The 14,997-nt window shown below is 46.3% G+C and overlaps 1 long non-coding RNA gene across 2 annotated transcripts; it reads left to right on the forward strand.

Moving 5' to 3' along the window:
- The first annotated feature begins 2,696 nt into the window (after nt 1–2,696).
- Nucleotides 2,697–14,001, forward strand: LOC123374727. Of its 2 annotated transcripts, none has more exons than XR_006581179.1 (3): nt 2,697–2,716; nt 13,329–13,682; nt 13,846–14,001. It is a non-coding gene; the product is annotated as an uncharacterized LOC123374727 (long non-coding RNA). The 2 variants fall into 2 exon arrangements; XR_006581181.1 differs by lacking the exon at nt 2,697–2,716 and adding an exon at nt 13,134–13,230.
- Nucleotides 14,002–14,997: the final 996 nt, after the last annotated feature.

Below are 14,997 nucleotides of genomic sequence, written 5' to 3' on the forward strand. Positions count from 1 at the left end.
CCCAGAGAAATTGTGTCCTCAACACTGCTCAGACAGATTTCCTTAGTTACCACTGGACACACTCTGGTGCACTGCAGGTTCCAGACTCTAGTGAAGCCATCCAGACAATAAAAAGAAGACTTTCTTGCCATGTTGTTACTGAACAGAAGTATATAGGTTAGAGCAGGTGTCTTCACAAAGCCTTCCTGCTGCACAGCATGGGGAATTCACAATCACTGCTACACCTCAAGAATGTGGGAGGTTATACAAAGTGAAACAGCCCCTCATGAGAGAGAAAAATCAGGTAACAGAACAAGTGGATCATTCTCTTTATCTGGATGGAGGTTCTCAGCAGCAACTCCATCCTAGTGGGGCTTCTAACTGCTTCTTTTTCATCACCTGCAGCAAGGGGACCTGTTGTGGGCATTTTTCTCAACCCCACCTATGGAGAATTTCTAATGAATGCAGTTTTGTGAAGGTCAGCACTATTAGCCCCACATGGAAAGGAATGGATACCAAGAGTACCTGAAACCCCGGGTCTGGGAGATCCCACTCCAGAAGGTTCCTCTCAACTCCTCCAGGCACTAATGTACTGTTCTGGGGAAAGGTTGTCACAAAGAGGAGGGATTATAGATTTTCTACCCAACCACCAAACCTCTTTCAATCCTTATCAGCACCAACAGGGAGCCAGATTTTTACTTAATCTAATGCTTCTTCAGACTTCTGCCACAAATGAGGCTGGCAATAGCCTCCTTGACTACCCAAGCTTGATTCATCCTCTGAGGAATGGGTCCTCTGGGAAAAAATGTGACCATGTAATTAAACACGATCTTAATTCAGCAATCTTGTGTATATATTAAGGGTTTACATTTCCTAACTTTTGAGCACTTAACCTTGCAAACTTAGAGCAGACAGATATTCTTAATATTCTTTTAATGTAGTTTTTCCTATGTAATATTTACATAGGATGGACTTTGAAGTCTCTGGCAGTAGAGAAGTCCCTCTGGGGAAGTGTGATGGGGTGTCCACACACAAGCCCTGAGTGGGTTGATATGGGCCAGGAAGGGCCAATTAACCTTAGATGCTGCACCTGGTAGGGAACCAGGGTTTGATAGGGCCTAATGGCAGATGAAGCCCCACTGAGAGAGGAGCTGGGATAGGAATATAAATCCAGACAATGAGAGCAAGAATATGGCTGCAGAGAGGTCATCTACAGTCATTACCTAGAGGGAAATGGAGCTGGCCATGGACAAGGAGACGATCCAAGGAAAGAGTAAATCCTGGGGTTCTGCCCTCGACTAGGAAGTCTTACAAAAGGCCTAGAGGAATGAAGTAGCCAGCAGGAGCAGAGGAAGCTCCTGGGGTGAACCCAGAGATAGGTAAGAAGATAGAAAATTGGAGTTGGAAAGAGCCCAGGTAAACAGCAACAGGGTCTGAGATTGAGCAGAACTAGGTTTCTAGTCATAGGGTACGTTTACACTTACCGGGACGGTCGACGCGGCGAGTTCGACTGCTCGGAGTTCGAACTATCGCGTCTGATCTAGACGCGATAGTTCGAACCCCGGAAGCGCTAGTTCGAACTCCGGTACTCCACCGCGGCAGGAGGAGTTGCCGGAGTCGACCCTGGAGCCGCGGAGTTCGCTTCCGCGGCGTCTGGACGGTAAGTAAGTCGAACTAGGGTAGTTCGAATTCAGCTACGTTATTCACGTAGCTGAATTCGCGTACCCTAGTTCGACCCCCGAGCTTAGTGTAGACCAGGGCATAGACCTAGGCTGGAACCTGGAGTAGTGGGAGGGCTTGGGTTCCTCCACCAGCCACTAGCAAAGTGGCACAGAACCTGGAGACTTGGGATGGAAAACTGCCTGAAACAGCATCCAGGCAGCTTGTCTGGTGGGACTTTGTTACCCCATAAGGTGGGGAATATAGAGTCACCTGTTTGAAGGGCTGAGTCACAAAGACAGAGCACCCCAAGTCAGAGAGACAGAGAGAGAGACACAGCCACAATGTGAGTAACCAACAGCTTTCTCCTCATGTGGCTTCCCACTCTAATTCCACAGACCATCTACAAGTGCATCTGCAATGAATGGGCCCCTTTACAGGAAGGTATTCATTTCATTAGGAGAGACACCAGCTACATCAGGGACACAAATGGTTTGGGAGTTAAAAACTCCCTGCCTTGGGCTATCAATGTATCAGTGCCATTGGGGGTGGGGAGAGGGAGGAAATGTTTTCCCCTCAGGTGGGAGAGGAGAGAGAGAGAAAGAAAAGAGTAAAAAGAACAGGAGTACTTGTGACATCTTAGAGACTAACAAATTTATTTCAGCATAAGCTTTCGTGAGCTACAGTTCACTTCTTCGGCTGCATAGAATGAAAAAAAAAAGTGTCCCTCAATTGTACAATGCTCCCAAAATTCTGCACCAAATCCAGGGCTGGATGGTAACAGGAAATAAGGGCTGGGGCCTCAGTCTAGTCTATTCAATCCAATCTTTCTGGGATCAGAAAGATGAGGACAGAAAAACACCATTGGGCAGCTGCCTCATTCATTGAGCCCCATCCATCCTGTGTTTTGCAATATTACAAAGATTAAATGTGCACTGACTGAAGCAATGGGAAAGAGGATGTGTTAACAGATTTCATCACAGCAGATGATGTAACAATGCTGTTATGCTAGGAGCTCACACCCAATTGTTATGGAACTGCCAGATTGCATTCTGATCTCTGGGATCACCAGAAGCAGGTGAGCTTGGGGAAAGGTGGTGCGAGTTCATTCAAAAACTACCTGCGGACTACAGAGGCAGGTATGAGAAGAGAGAAGGCAGGGATAGTGAAGAGGGGAGTGAGAGGGATTGTGAGGAAAAATCTCCAAAAGGGACTGCATATGGGAGTACGAAGAACCATTAAGAATAGGGTGGAGAAGGAGAATCCATGTGGGGTTTTACAGAAGATTGGCTCTCCAAGAAATCTCAATGAGGACATGGATGCATGAGGGATTATGAAGAGTCAGAGAAGCCACCACAAGGGATTGGATGCAGGCAGAGGTGCCAAGAGTGATCATGGGGAGGAGGAAGTCCATGAGTGATTCTGGACAAGGAAGGACCAGGAAGGCTCACAGGGATAATGAGTAGCAGAAGAAGCCATGAGGGATCATACTGAGGAGGAGGAAAAGGAGCCAGGAGGGATGATTCCTAGGAGGAGAGGAATCTCCAAGTGATCATAGAGAGGAGGAAAGGAAGAGCAATGAGGGATCATGCCAAAGAGGAGGAGACACAAGGGATCCAACAAAGGAGGCTCCAGGAGGGATTGTGCTAAGCAGGGAGAGGAGGGGCTAGGAGGGGTCAAGTGGAGGAAGGCCACAAGGATCCATGTGGTTAGCTAGGTGAGGCCCTCTTCCTCATCAGGCCCTTCCATGCTGGGTTTCTTCTCCTTCCTCTTGAGGTAGATGAAAATTAGATGTTCGGTTGCTTTTCTTGAGGCAGAGAAAAAATGGCACGGAATAGATCAATTCTTCCATTTTTCATAATCTTCCGTTATCTTCTGTCGGCTGATTCCCTTGTCAGCCTCAACAAGTGACCAGAGGCCCCAGGCAAGCAACTTTGTTGTTAAGCAACCTCTCCTCTGCTAAATCAATTTTCCTGGTTGGGAGACAGTGTATTGTCTATAGCAATTACATTTCAATGGGTTGAAAATGCATGTTAAATTACTTCTACTGTTAGGCCTTTGTCCATACCTCTGTTGGAATTTTGTTCCAACATAGATTTGAAAGGACAGAGAAGACAACTGGCCTCACAATCAAACTGGAGTTTTCGGCTTGGTAACAATACCTCCAGAGGTCATAATTTGTAAATTGTCCAGAAAAATTCTCCAGATCATTATAGAAACTCCTCAAAATGAAATAGTTTGGGTCAATGGAAGGATTTCCCCCATCATGCCTACTACAACTGACCAGGTTCTCTTCATGATACAAACTAGCAAGTACCTGCCTGAAGCAACTACTGTTGCACCTTATGGGCTGAAATAGTGTACCCAGGGCCTCCACACAGCTTGCATGGGGCTGGAGGGTTGTTACAGACACCCTCATTGAATTGTGCCTGTAACAGCATGGAAACCACTTCTCACAAGCACCCCCTTCTGGTCTGGTGTGTCTGCAGTCTTTAGACAGTCCCAGGCCAGGTGTCAGGACATACCCCTAGGGCTTCCTATCTGGAGGCAATGGTTTCATCCTCTTAGTCTGTTCTGGTCCCAGCTCTCTAGCTGGGCCTCCTGACAGTTCAGTCCCCTTCTGGTGGTTTACTACTGTCCAATTATAGGCCCTTCCCTAGTGGTTTATCGGGGGGGGGGAGGGGGCCACTACTCCAGATCACAGCCCAGGGACCCTAAGAATAATAGCCAGGCACCATCATGTTCCTGTAGCAAAACTGCCTAAGTTCCCTGGGCCATTTCCTTGTGGCTGCAGCCTTTACCGATGCCTTACCCTTAGCTCAGGGTTCTTCCAAGCTCAGGCCCAGCAGACAGCCAGGAGCTCTTCCTCACTCTCCTGGTCCATACTGGCATGGAGCTGTCCATGGTGCTGCAGTTCCCTGTGGCCAGCCAGGAGCACCATCTGTACTCCTCTAGCTCCTGCAAGGAACTACCTGCCTCTGGCTCTGCAGCTCCTTTCTCCCTCCCTCCTGTGCTCTTATTGGCTGTTCCCTGCAGCATCTCCAATTGGCTGCTTTCTCTGCCATTGTAGCCTGCTTGGAGGACTTCTCCACTGCTTCTTTCCTGGAAGGAGCGTGGCAGAACCCTGAGGCCTTCAGTAGGGGGGCTCTGGGTCTAGTCCATCCCATCACACTGTCACACAGTGATGAAGATGTCTCCCTGTGCATTCCCCACTCCACAACCTCACAGTCGAACATAAGATCTTTGCACAAGCCCAGGGAACCAGGGGGATTTCACCCAATACGCCCAGTGTATCCTGCATTGATTATATTACACACATATAACTACTTAAAAAGCAATATTAATGTTGCAGAGTCAAGCTCTTAAAACTTTGGAAGTGCCAGAGTTAAAGTTGGCTTGTGGAACCCTGATTCAGCCCCCTTATGCATATACATTATGACACAGTCTTTAATGACATAATCACATACTATTTTTCCATTGGATCCTCTGCCTCATTCAGTGCACATGATGGACGTGCTCTGGAGATGAATCAGGGCCCTTGGCACTGTCCGAGCTGTGCAATTCAGCCTGGATCTAAATGAGGCCCAGAATTTTTCCCATTTGTTTTGCTCTTGTGTCTTGTTAAAACAGGAGCAGTCTCTAGACCACAGGCCAGTATATATTTTTCTCCATAGAGGGAAGAGTTAGTTAGTAAATTATAAACTAAATCTACTTGCCTAAGAAAGCAAAACAAATATTTTAAGAAAAATACTAGGATTGGTTTTCGTAAGATGTCCTATAGCTACATGTCAACATTGATTTTGTGGAGCTGTGGTTGATTAGTGAGATGGGGAGAGAGTTGATTGTGTGACAGGGGGTGAATACTGTACTTGATGGGGAATTTGTAGGGAAGAAGAAATGGATGTGGATGTGGAAGAAATGTGGATTTTGGTTTGCATGGAAGGCATTTACAAATTATTTCCCCCTCTTCAGGAAGTGTCACAGAGTTCCCTCATTTTTTGCTATTTCTCACATGGCTGGTCTACACTTAAAATTTTACTGTGATGGTTAGGGGTGATGACTTTTTGCCAACATGGTTATTCTGGTAAGAGCCCTAATATATTGGTACATTCCAGTTATCCCAGTATAAGGTGATTCTCTTAACTGGGGCCTGGTCTACACTAGGACCTTAAATCGAATTTAGCAGCGTTAATTCGAACTAATCGCTCAACCGTCCACGCCAGGAAGCCATTTAATTCGAACTAGGGGGCTCCTTAGTTCGAATTTGGTACTCCACCCCGACAGGTGGAGTAACGCTAAATTCGCACTTGCTAGCTCGAATTAGGCTAGGTGTGGATGCAAATCGAACTTAGTAGCTCCGGGAGCTATCCCACACTGCACCACTCTGTTGACGCTCTGGACAGCAGTCCGAGCTTGGATTCTCTGACCAGCCACACAGGAAATGACCCGGGAAAATTTGAATTCATTTTCCTGTCTGGGCACTTTGAATCTGACGTCCTGGCTGGACATCGGGGCGAGCTCCGCAGCACCTGCAACAATGCAGAGCTCTCCAGCAGAGGAGTCCGGGCAATCCGAGAATAGAAAGAGGTCCCCAGCATGGACTGACCGGGAAGTCATGGATCTGATCGCTGTGTGGGGCGAGGAGTCTGTGCTCTTGGAGCTGCACTCCAACAAGTGTAATGCAAAGACCTTCGAGAAGGTCTCCCAAGCCATGACACAGAAAGGATACAGCCGGGATGCAATGCAGTGCCGCGTGAAAGTCAAGGACCTGAGGCAAGGCTATCAAAAAGTCAGAGCGGCAAACGGACGCTCCGGAGCACAGCCCCAGACATGCCGCTTCTACAAGGCACTGCATGCCATTCTCGGTGGGTCTGCCACCACTGTCCCACCAGTGACCGTGGACTCAGTGGATGGCATAGTGAACCAGGACAGTTCCTACTCGATGTTCGCCGATGGGGAAGACGAGGAAGGGTCCGTGGAGGAAGGCGCAGGCGACAGCGAACACAATGCCGCTTTCCCTGACAGCCAGGATCTCTTCCTCACCCTCACAGAGATCCCCTACCAACCCTCCCCGGCCGTTAACCCGGACTCTGAGTCAGGGGAAGGATCAGGCGGTAAGTCGTATAAACAAGAAAACATTTATTTGTACGAAAACATGTATACAAAAAATAGAAATTCTATATATAAATACTATATCTAAAAGTTTTTAACGGGAAACTATACGAACAGTAGGTCCACACAGATTGGGATGGAACAATAGTCCTCCATGGACAATTCCACAAATGCATCAAAAAGTTCCTCAAATACCCTCCGCAGGAGGTTTCTAGGAAGAGGTGCCTTATTTGGTCCTCCGGTGAAGCACACTCTTCCACGCCACGACATCCGTAGATACAGGGGAACCATCGCCTCAACCAGCATGGCCGCGTAGGGTCCCGGTCGGTGAAGTGCTTCCCTTAACATCCTGTCTTTCTGTACTTGAGAGACCCGCCTCAGGGTAATCTTGTTCATGAAGTGCTGCATCTAATTAGGGCAATTAGCGAATAGTTACTGTTCTTAATGGTTTACTTATACTTTGCATAACAAAGCCCCTCGCTTAGCAGCCACGTGCTGTAGGCCACAGAGGAAAAGCATACATTGATCTTTCCCCTGCAGTGTCGGGAGTGGCTGGAAAAGGGTCATAGTATCTGATTTCCAGATTGCCTGTAGCAGGAGGGCACAGCTATCCGTTAACTGATAAGCATAATCTACTGTAAGGCTTACCAGGACTGTCTGCTAGACGGATTCAGCTATCTCTCCCGACTTCTCCACTCTCCTGTGCAATGCCGCAGCCAATCAGAGCGTAGCCCAAAATGTCGTGCTTCTCTTGAGACCACGTGAGACTTGTTGCCCGGTACTGTCTTGTTCATAGAAATTGACTAGACGGTGTTCACTGTCCGCAAAAATGTATCTGTTCAAGGAAATCACTAACTTTCCCCATCACACAGCTTCGGCTCTTTCCCGGACTGCCCCGGCATCCCCCTCGCAGAGACTGGCAATGATTAGACGGCGAAAGAAGAAGACTAGGGACGAGATGTTCGCTGAACTGATGTCCTGCTCCCGAGCAGAGGCTGCAGAGCAGAAACACTGGAGGGAGACCCTATGTGAGCAGCATCGCACACTCATGGAACATGAGGATAGGTGGCGGCAGGAAGACCAGCAGACCACCCAAACGCTGCTTGGTCTCATGAAGGAACAAACGGACACGCTTCGTCGCCTTGTTGATGTCCTGCAGGACCGCAGGCTGGAGGACAGGGCCCCCCTGCAGTGTCTCTGCAATCGCCCTCCCCCGCCAAGAAGTCCTGGCCCCCCCTCACCCAAAAGTACAAGACGGAGGGGCGGTAGGGGCCGTGAGAACTGTCACTGAACCTGAACAAAGCGACCGTGTACCCCGCACTTCTCACGTTAGAAATTTGTAGAAGTGCTTCCCTTATAGGCTCAGCCAGTCCCAAATCCAAGTTTCATCCCCCCACTGTTTATTAGATTAATAAAAGATGTTTGCTGTTAATCACTGTTTCGGTCATGTCTTTCCTGTCAGAGGATTTTTCAGTGTATGGGGTGGACAGGGGTTTCATACTTGCACGGTATAGCCTACAGTACCAGGGTACAGACTTGGGGAAAGGATCAACTGCAGGGCACACACACACTGCAGTCAGTAGGCACCAGGGTCATTCTGTGTTGTGTATGCTGCCCTTGTCATTCCGTAATGTGTATGCTTGTCCAGGGTCCTAGCGCCTGCCACGCCATTACTGTAAAGGCAGGCTGGCCTTTCCATGCACTTCCAACGGATCAACGAGCCTATCCGCTGCCCTGAGCCCCAACAAGAGCCCTCATCCACGGACAGATACTCACCCTTCTCCCACACCCATCACCCCTGTGGAAGCAAGGAAAGAATTAATAAGGATTTGAAGGGGATTTTAATGCATGTTAGTCAGTTAGCAAGAGTCAGGCCATACTGTGACCCTTATGACGTGAGATTTGTAGAAGCAAGATAATGTAAGACAGAGTGAACTGTGTGAAAGTATTACGACCTTGCAATGTGCAGTCTTGCTTTTTCTAGTAAGATAGCAGAAAAGCTTATGTATAAACAAAATGTATTTGTTGCTTTTTAGTGTCTCCATGATTGCTAGAAATTGTCTATAAAAAAGGTATAAAGGCTTGATGTAATTGTTTACCAGTTGAGAGACCTGTCCAGGACCCTGTGTCCTATGGCACTCTCTCCCTCCATGGTAATTACTGGAGAAATAATAAAGTATTTAATTTTGCTGCACCCAAACAAAAAGCAAGAACTAAGTTTTTCTTCGACAATTTGGGGGCTCGTCCGGGATGGCAACGCCCACGGACCCACAGACGGCTACTACGGATCATTCCCCTTCGAACCCCATGGCGCCACATGAGAGGTATGAGACCTTTTGAAATCTCTATTGGGGTATTGGAGGAGGACTGTCCCTGAGGACGTCTGTCTCTCTGTTGGGCTCACGCCATCTGAACTTATTGACTGTGCAGCAGGATCAGATGCAAAGTGGTATTGGGGAGAGGCCCCAATAAGGTTAGTTTATAGCAGTACTGGGAACTGCTGAGTTGGCCAAGGTAAATGCATAAGGTAATGCATAGGTAATGCATTAGAATGCACCGGTGCTGAGGGGTTTTTACCGCCTCAAGAGGGGTTGTCATACCGCCTCATGGTATTGGTCCGGACCAGGTAAAGATGCATCGTGGTTAAAAAAAAATAAAATAAAATAAAATAGAAAAATTTTTTAAAAAAGAGATAAAAAGGTTAAAAAAGGGTTAAAAAAAAAGGAAAAAGGAAGAAAAAGAGACCAGAACAGAAATGCAAAGTAAAACAAAGATTTATTAATAATGAGTGTAACAATTACTTTGCTTTAAAACGTGCTTTGGAAGTGGGGGAAACTTGGAGAACGCGGCATGTAGCCGCAGATCGAAATCGACACAGACAGACACAGGCCCAGGGTCAGTTTCTCTTGAAAGCAAGTGGAGAGTCATAGGTTACCCTGATCTCCGAGGAAACTTGCTTTCAAAGCCTCCCGGATACACAGCGTTTCCCGCTGGGATATTCTCTCGGCACGGGTGTCTGGCTGAGCGTAAACTGCAGCCAGGCGATTTGCCTCAACCTCCCATCCGGACAAAAAGGCCTCGCCCTTGCTCTCACACAGATTGTGCAGCACACAGCAAGCAGCAATAACTACGGGGATATTCTTTTCGCTGATGTCCGAGCGAGTGAGTAAGCTCCGCCATCTCCCCTTGAGACGTCCGAAAGCACACTCCACCACCGTTCTGCACTTGCTCAGCCGGTAGTTGAGTTCCTTCTCTCTGTCCAGGGCGCCTGTATAGGGCTTCATGAGCCAGGGCATTAGCGGGTAGGCTGGGTCCCCGAGGATCACTGTAGGCATCTGCACATCCCCAACCGTTATTTTGTGGTCTGGGAAGAAAGTACCTGCCTGGAGGAGTCTAAAGAGACCAGAGCTCCTGAACACATGCGCGTCATGAACCTTGCCCGCCCACCCGACGTTGATGTTGGTAAAACGTCCCCTATGGTCCACCAGTCCTTGCAGCACCATGGAAAAGTAGCCCTTTCGGTTAATGTACTCGCTGGCCTGGTGGGCTGGTGCCAGGGTAGGGATGTGAGTCCCATCTATAGCCCCACCGCAGTTTGGGAATCCCATCGCGGCGAAGCCATCTATGATGTCCTGGACGTTTCCCAGAGTCACTACCTTTGAGAGTAGTTGCTCAACGATTGCGTGGGCTACTTGGATCACAGCAACCCCCACGGTAGATTTGCCCACGCCAAAGTGGTTCGCTACTGACCGGTAGCTGTCTGGCGTGGCAAGTTTCCAGAGGGCTAGGGACACTCGCTTCTGCACAGTCAGGGCTGCTCACATCCGGGTGTCCTGGCGCTTCAGGGCAGGGGCCAGCAAGTCACAGAGTTCAAGGAAAGTGCCCTTACGCATCCTGAAGTTTCGCAGCCACTGTGATTCGTCCCAGACCTGCAGCACTATGCGGTCCCACCAGTCCGTGCTTGTTTCCCGGGCCCAGAATCGCCGTTCCACACCATGAACTTGACCCATTGCCACCATGATCTCCACGGCGCGGCGTACCCTGCTTTGTGAGAGGCCTGCGCCACTCTCCTCACCGCGCTGCCGGAGCCTCCTCGCCCGATTTCTCAGCAGCTGGCTGTGGAAGAGGTGGACAATAAGGTGCGAGGAGTTGACAATGGCCATAAGTGCAGCGATGATCGCAGCGGGCTCCATGCTCGCAGTGCTGTGGCGTACGCGCTGTAACCGACCAGAGAAGGGCGCGATCAGATTTCCCGCCGGCGCTTTCAGGGAGGGAGGGCGGTTGTGAGTGACGGTTGAATGATGACAGTTACCCAAAACCACCCTCGACACATTTTTCCCCCAGCAGGCATTGCGAGCTCTACCCAGCATTCCAATGGGCAGCGGGGACTGCGGGAACTGTGGGATAGGTTCCCACAGTGCCCCGCTTCCAAAGTCGACGCTGGCCCCGTTACTGTGGACTCAGAAATTCGAATTAGTGTATTTAGTATGGATACACAAATTCGACTTCATAAGGTCGAATCCACAAATTCGAACTAAGTTGATTCGAAATAGTCTTGTAGTGTAGACAAGGCCTGGATAAGACTATAATTGGTATAACAGCTTCTATACTGGGGGGTTGGGCATTAGAGTTAAAACAGCAAACCTTAAGTGTAGACATGGCCTCAGTGAACGTTTAAGAAGAGCATGTGTAGGATTAGGAGAAGGATGGTGGGAGAAAGTGCAAGGAAGAGAACTACTAGTGAAGAGGAGGTGATAATAGGATGGCACCTTAGAAAGGAACTGATAAATTAGATGTGCTTGTGGCACTGGTCTATATTTTGGTCAGAGCAGTGAAGTGCAATGAAAATCATGTGTTTAAGCTACATCTCTGACATATTATGGTTTGGAGATTTTTGTATTAAATGCTGAAATTAAATAGCATTAATAAAAAGAAAGAGTCTTCGCCTGCTCTGGTTAAGGTCAGTGACAAAACTCTGACCAACTGCAAGTGAAACTAGACTGCACCCATGACACTTTTGTTTATTCTGTAATGTGAAGTCAAGATTAAGCTATTCCACAGACTTGTTGAGCCAAAGTTATCCATGATGTAGCTCTGCTGGAATCAATGGAGTCAGAGAAGGGATGGATTTGGCCCACTCTCTGGAAAACAAAACTGTTAGGGCAGGCTGACCTTATATGCAGCAAGAATGTAAATAAAAGTGAATTTTGGTTTGGTTTTGTTGTGGTTCTTTTTAAATTACCGAATGCCATAATAATCTTATTCCTAGCACTGAGGGGTTTTTTTAAGCAAAGCTCAGTAACATACAACCCAAGACTCTTTACATTGGACAGTTACATGCTCTAATATGTATTTTGACATCTCTTTAGTAAAACACAAGTGGAGATCTTACAGTTGCACAGTGCTTTTTATCCAGCTGAATCTACAAAGGGTTTTGCAAGCTTATTGTACAAACTATATAGTAGGTATCTCTTTGCCTAAGACTGAAATGCAGCCCTGGGGCAAAACATGGCAGCCATTAACAGCACACTGCAACACTAGACAAAGGTTTGGGGCACAAAATAAAGAAGAATACCATATTAATTTGAAACTTCCGGGGGAGTATAAATAGGCAGAATACACAAATTGCCCACAGTGGAATTTAGCCAGAAGAGAGGTTAATAAATACCCATACTCTTGCCAAAAGCATCATGGGATTTTAGTGAATTGTCAATTTCATGCCTCATCCATAAAAGCTACTCGAGCAGCACAGAGCTCTTTAACACCACAAGGGGAGTTGGCTCAGTAGTGATTCAAAGGGAAGACTGACAGCACCTAAATGAATCACCATAAACACTTCTTGGATTTTCCTTAGAGGTCTGCCATCCTAATATTGCTAGCCTAGCCTCACTTAGCTTGTGAGCTCTCACAAACTGACAGCTTGAGCTGGCTTTGCTGCAGTTCATACAAAATACAGAGGTTAATGAAACAAATGTGCTTTTTCTCTCTCATTGCTGGCTCCTTCCATTTTCTGAGGGTGAATAAGCCAATTTTGAGGGCTTCTTTGGGACTTAATTGGTACATAGGCCTTGTTCTGGTCCTCCATATGGGGGAAAATTCACCTTCAAAGAAAGAATTTGTTGACCATCAATAGGGCAACATATTGACAAAATGTGTAGTGCAGAACTGATCATTTCCCTTTGCCGTGTGGTTAACTATCTACAAATGAACACAGCAGCATATTCTATTAATGAGTTTGCAAGCCCGTAGGTACCCTTAACAAGTAATATTTGCTAAAAGTATGGTCACATGGTCAATATTACATACTCTAGCTCTGTTATCCCTACAGTCAAATTTGCTGAGAGATTTCTCCATTGAATATGACCATTTTGTATCATTTTTCCCAAGCAATCTAAGTGGAATGAAGTTTTGAGCCTATGTTTTAGCAGAAGTCTGATGGATGATCTGTCCAAGTTTCCATTCTGCATTTGTCTTCTCCAGGTATAAATTAATGTATGGTATTATATATTGTGTGGTTCTATTCAGGTTGGGGTTTGCATGAACTATTTTAAATGGTTTACTTGTAAATGTTTCTGTAGGGGCAGGAGGTGAAAATACCAAATTCCAAGCAGTTTTCCAATCAGGATCGGTACATGCTTTCTGGATGCTGATGCTGCAATGTACAGCATTCCTTCAAGTTCCAGTTCCTTCCTTCCCCCAAAGCACACCTAAGCAAACAGCATCCTCTCCTCTCAGCCAGACAGTCCTCAATAGGGGGTACTAGGCACTGAGCAGCCTGCTAAGGAAATCTGCCTGCCATGATAACAACTGCAAGAAAGGGAAGATTTGCCTAAGAACCAAGTGACAGTTTGAAATGCCGTTGTGCCTGTCAAACTGCAGTCAAGAAAATGTTGCCTCACAGACAAAAGGGAAGAAAAATGCCACGCAAGCAGGTGAGAGTAAAAGCTTTACAATTCGTGTCTTCCAAGTATAGGACAGAGAGATATACACTTCTCTTTAGGCATTCCCCCCCCCACTCTTGTTTATGCATATCTAGCTGACCTGATTATGTCAATGTCCTCTGATAGTCTTTACAATAACTTCGGTCCATTGCAGTGACACTCCTGATGAGGGCAACATTGAACTTAACAGGAGGGATGCTTCAGATTCCTGGAAGAGGTTTCTGTTTCTGTGCCACTGTGAACTTTATGGATCAGGCTTTGCTAAACAAAGAAAATGCCAATGCACTTGAGATCTGGAAACATACTATGCTGTGCCCATGAATATGAGGAAGAAAAGGCAGGCTTAACATGGCATTAACAAATCATTCACCCCACGGCTCTTTTGCATTCTTATTTTCTTCTCCCTCCTCAGGAGAATGTTTACATTAAATATGTCAGTGATAGAAATTAAATGTGTGTTTTTTATTCTTATATGGAACAGCATAATTGTAAATAAGACCATCTTGAAACATCAGACACATATATATGTGTGTGTTATGTCTATCACTTGATAAGCAATTTTCTGAAGACTTATATACTAATAATTAGCACTTAGAGTGATTTTCTCCCATATATCGTAAAGTGCTTTACTAAGAAAGATAAACCCCAAATTTCATACAAGGATAGGTTAGATTTATCATATCTGGGGCACGGTCTACAATGGAATCCAGTTTCCTTATACTTACTGTTGGACCATGCTATCTCCTCTGATTTTCAAAAGCTCACATCAATTTACTTAAATCCAGAGACATTATGAAATTTACTGCTCCCTTAAGTTTTCCCCTTCCATTTAAATACCATAATTTAAGTACTGTGCAGTCCTCTGTAAGAGGATAACTATATAAATATATAGATTTTATAAATTAATTGTAGCAAGTCTGCAACAGAGACAAGTCTAATTCTGCCTTTCGAACAGAGCTATTGGCAAGTGTAAAGAAACTAGAAAATTAAGACCAATGTTTTGTCTGATTTAACTTTTATGGAATATGAAAAAAATTAAACATAGGGCCCAGTTAGAAAAGATGCTGAGGACCCACAGATCCTGTTACGTGCCACTGGAGCAGTGGTATGCAGCAGCTCTGACAACATTCAGGCCAGTAACAATGGCTATGGTTGAGATTTTCAAAGAAGTACAATTCCTTGCAATACTTTGAAAACATCAACCTATACCACTGCTGATTCCAGATATAGTGGTTGCCTTAAAAAACTTTGACATTTACCGCTATAACTCTTTAAATATTATTTGTGAATTCTCCATACTAAGTTT

Source organism: Mauremys mutica, chromosome 1 (assembly GCF_020497125.1).
Source record: "Mauremys mutica isolate MM-2020 ecotype Southern chromosome 1, ASM2049712v1, whole genome shotgun sequence".
NCBI lineage: Eukaryota > Metazoa > Chordata > Testudines > Geoemydidae > Mauremys > Mauremys mutica.